Genomic DNA, 4,508 nt, shown 5'->3' with positions numbered 1-4,508 from the left:
GCATTATAATTGTTCAAGTTTAGCTCATGAGTGAGAACATATGGAACTCAGTTCTTTGATTCTGTGATAAATCACTGAGTATGATCAACTCCAGATCCATTCACATTGCTGCAAAGTCCATATATTTGTCCTTCTTTATGGCTACATAATATTCCATTGTGTATATGTACCACATTTTTTTCATCCGGTCCATCTTCGATGGGCAGCACTATTGGTTCCATGTATTTGCTACTGAGAATAGAGCTGCAACAAACATACGTGTGCAGGTATCTTTTTAGTAGAATAATTTGAGCTCCTCTGGGTATATTACCAATAGGGGAATTGCTGGGCTTTATGGAAGGTCAATTACTAGTTCTTTCAGAAATTGCCACACTGTCTTCCAAAGAGGTTGTACTAGTCTGCATTCCTACCAGCAGTGTAGAAGCATTCCTTTTTTCTCCACATCCTCACCAGCATCTGTTGTTGTTTGTTTTATTAATAATGGCCATTCTTACAGGGGTTAGGTGGTATCTCAATGTGGGTTTGATTTGCATTTCTCTGATGATGAGTGAGGCTGAGCACTTTTTCATGTGTCTGTTGGCTGCCCGTATAACTTCTTTTGAGAAGCGTCTATTCATGTCTTTTGCCCACTTTTTAAAAGGGCTGTCTGTATTTTTTTTTTTTTTCCCCTTTTGGCACGTTTGACTTCCTTTTAGATCTTAGATGTTAGGCCTTTGTCAGATATACAGTTGGCAAATATTTTTTCCCATGCTGTGGGCTGTCTCCCTGCTGTCTTGATGGCTTCCTTTGCATTACAGAAGTTTGTTAATTTGATGAGGTCCCACTTGTCTATCTTATGTCTTAAGATATTGGCCGTTAGGGTTCTGAATAGGAATTGGCTCCCAGTTTCAATTTCCATAAGGTTGTCTCCTGAACTTTCTAAGATTCTTATAGTTTGAGAATTTATGTTTAGGTCTTTGATACATTTAGAGTTAATTTTTGTGTATAGTGATAGGTAGGGGTCCTGTTTCAATCTTCTGCATGTGGTCAGTCAGTTTTCCCAGCACCATTTACTGAATAGGTTCTCCTCTTCCCAGTGATTGTTGTTGGAGACTTTGTCAAAGGTGAATTGGTTGAGAAATTGAGGCTTTGCTTCCAGAATCTCTGTCCTGTTGATTGGTCTATGTGCTTGTTCTTGTACCAATACCAGGCTGTTTTGATTACTGTAGCCATATAGTAAAGTTTGGAGTCTAGAAGTATGATACCTCCTGCTTTGCTTCTTTTGCTAATGATTGTTTTGGGTATTTATGGTCATTTATGTTTCCATAAGAATTTCTGTATTGTCATTTCCTGGTCTGAGAAGAATGATGTTGGTAACTTAATGGGTATTACATTGACTCTGTAGATTCCCTTTGGTAGGATGGACATCTTAAAAATGTTGATTCTTCCCATCTATGAGCATGGAATATTTTTTTTATTTGTTTTTGTCTTCTTGGACTTCTTTGAGCAGTGTTTTATAATTCTCATTGCAAAGGTCTTTCACTTCTCTGATTAGGAGGATGCCAAGGCATTACATTTTTGTGTGTGTTTGTGTGGCTATTGTGAGTGGGATTGTGCTTTTTATTTGAGTTTCTGCCTGCTTGTTGTTGGTGTATAGAAATGCAACAGTCTTCTGCACATTTATTTTGTATCCTGAGATTTTGCCAAAGTCCTTTATCAGTGCAAGCAGGTTTTTGGCAGATTCTCTTGAATTTTCAAGGTATAGGATCATATTGTCAGCAAAGAGGGATAACTTGACTTCTTCTTTTCCTATTTAGATACCCCTGATTTCTTCTCTTGTCTAATTGCCCGAGCTAGGACTTCCAACACAATATTGAACAAGAGGAATTAGAGGGGGCAGACTTGTCTTGTTCCAGTTTTCAGGGGAAATGTTTCCAGTTTATGTCCATTTAGCAATATGTTAGCTGTGAGTTTGTTGTAGATGGCACTTACTATTTTGAGGTATGTGGCTTCTATACCTAGGTGTTTGAGGGTTTTAATCAAGAAGGGATATTGGATTTTATCAAAAGCTTTTACTGCATCTAATGAGATAATCATATGGTTCTTGTTTTTACATCTGTTGATGTATTTAATGACATTTGTGGTCTTTCAAATGTTGAACTAGCCCTGCATCTAGGAGATGAAGCCTACTTGGTCATGGTGAATGATTTTTGGAATGTGTTTTTGGATCTGATTTGCTAGAATCTTGTTGAGGATTTTTGCATCTATGTTTCATAAGGGATATTGGTCTGTAGTTCTCTTTCTTTATTGGATCTTTACCCAGTTTGGGTATTAGTGTGATATAAGCTTCATAAAATGACTTGAGGAGCATTCCATCTTTGTCAATTGCCTGGAATACTTTCAGTAGGATTGGTATCAGCTCCTCCTTGTATCTTTTATAGAATTATGCTGGAAATCCATGCAGTCCAGGGCTTTTTTTGGTGGTAGTTTTCATATGACAAAGTCAATTTCCTGGGTTGTTATTGGTCTATTTAGTGTCTCAGTGTCTTCTTGTTTTAATATCAGTAGGTTGTATGATGTCATGAAGTTCTCCATTTCATCTAGGTTATCTGGTTGGTTTCCACATAGTTGTACACAGTAATCTCTGATAATCCTTTGTATTCCTTTGGGGTCAGTTGTGATTTTATCTTTTGTATTTCTGATTATGTTTATTTGGGCTTTTTCTCTCTTTTTCTTGGTCATTCTGACTAGGGGCCCATCAATCTTGTCAATTCTTTCAAAGAACCAACTTTTTGTTTTGTTGATGTTTTCTTTAATATTTTTGTCTTCCATGTCCCATATTTGGGCTCTTATTTTTATGATTTGGATTCTTCAGCTAAAGTTGGGGTTTTTGTGGTCTTCTCTTTCCAGCTCCCTTAGGTGATTTGTTAGGCTCTCCACTTGTAATCTTTCCATTTTCTTGATGTGTGCTTATAGAGAGATAAATTCCCCTCTTAGAACTGTTTTCATGGCATCCCAGAGGTTTTGGCAAGATGTCTCTTCATTTTCATTTCTTTCCAGGAATCTTTCAATTTTTTCTCTGATTTCAGTGTTGACCCATTCATTGTTCAGCATCATGCTCTTTAGTGTTCATGTCTCTGTGGTCTTTGGAGAAATGTTTTTTGTTTTGACATTTATTTTTATTTCACTGTGGTCTGACAATGTGCATGACGATATTTCAACCTTATGGAACTTGTTTATGTTTGATTTATGGCCAAGAATGTGATCAATCTTGGGATAGGTTCCATGTGATGATGAGTAGAATGTATATTCTGTGGTTGTTGGGTGGAATAATCTGTAGGTATCTACTAAGTCCATTTGGTCAAGTGTCAAGTTTAGTTTCTGGATCTCCTTGTTGATTTTTTGCCTGGATGATCTATCTGGGGCTGTCAGCGGGGTATTCAAGTCTCCAGGTATAATAGTGTTAGAGTTAATATCTTTTTTTTAGTTTATTTAGTAGTTGCTTTATAAATACTGGTACCTTTGTGTTGGGTGCATATATGTTTAGAGTAGATATTTCTTGTTGATGGTTTGAACCTTTTTTCATTATGTCATGTCTTTTTGCATCTTTTTAAAATTTTTGATAGATTAAAAATTGTTTTGTCTGATATTAAGATTTCAATCCTACCTTTTTGGTGATCTATTTGCCTGGAAATACATTTTCCATTCTTAAACTTTGAGTCTGTGTGCATCCTTTATACTGAGATGAGTCAACTAGGTGCAGCAAATAATGGGGTCATGATTTTTTATCCAGTCCGCAATTTTGTTTCTTTTCAGCAATGCATTCAGTCCATTCACATTCAGGCTGATTATTGGAATGTGATTGCTTATCCCTGTCATGAGGTTTTTATAAAAGTTTTTCTTTGCTTGTTTTCTTTTGACTTTGGGGTTAATGTATGCATGTGTCTTCAAGTTTCTTGTTGTGCTGTATTCTCTGTTGTTCTGCTGTTCTCTTGGGAAGTATGCAGTCATTCTTTTTCTTCTTTCTTCTGTGCTTAATACCTTTTGAAGTGTCTCCTGTAAAGCTGGTCTCGAAGCTGCGTAGTTTCTTAGGGATGGGATGTCTGAGAATGATTTTAATTATCTATCACTGATGAAGCCAAGCTGGCTGGATTAGAAATTCTTGGTTGAAATTGCTTTTCTCTGCAGACTTTGAATATAGTGCTCCAGTCCCTTCTTGCTTGTAGTGCTTCTGCCAGCAAGTCTGTTGCTATTCTGATTGTCTTTCCATGGTAGGTAGTCTGACCTTTCTTGCTGCCTTTTGGATTTTTTCTTTTGTGCCTACTTTTTGTAGGCAAGTTATTATGTGTCTAGGGATTGGTCTTTTCTTTTGATGCCTTGTGGGGTTTCTCTGTATCTCTTGTGTTTGGCTGGTCACATCTCTGGTGAGATGGGGAAAGTTTTCATGAATTACCTCCTGGAATACTTGTTCCAAGTTCTTTTCATTTTCCTTTTCTTCTGGGATACTAATCAGGCATATGCTCGACCTC

Source organism: Carlito syrichta, unplaced genomic scaffold (assembly GCF_000164805.1).
Source record: "Carlito syrichta isolate Samal-C Ts95f unplaced genomic scaffold, Tarsius_syrichta-2.0.1 Scaffold308178, whole genome shotgun sequence".
NCBI classification, from domain to species: domain Eukaryota; kingdom Metazoa; phylum Chordata; class Mammalia; order Primates; family Tarsiidae; genus Carlito; species Carlito syrichta.
The sequence above is the reverse complement of the archived record's forward strand: the minus strand, read 5'-3'. Positions refer to the sequence as shown.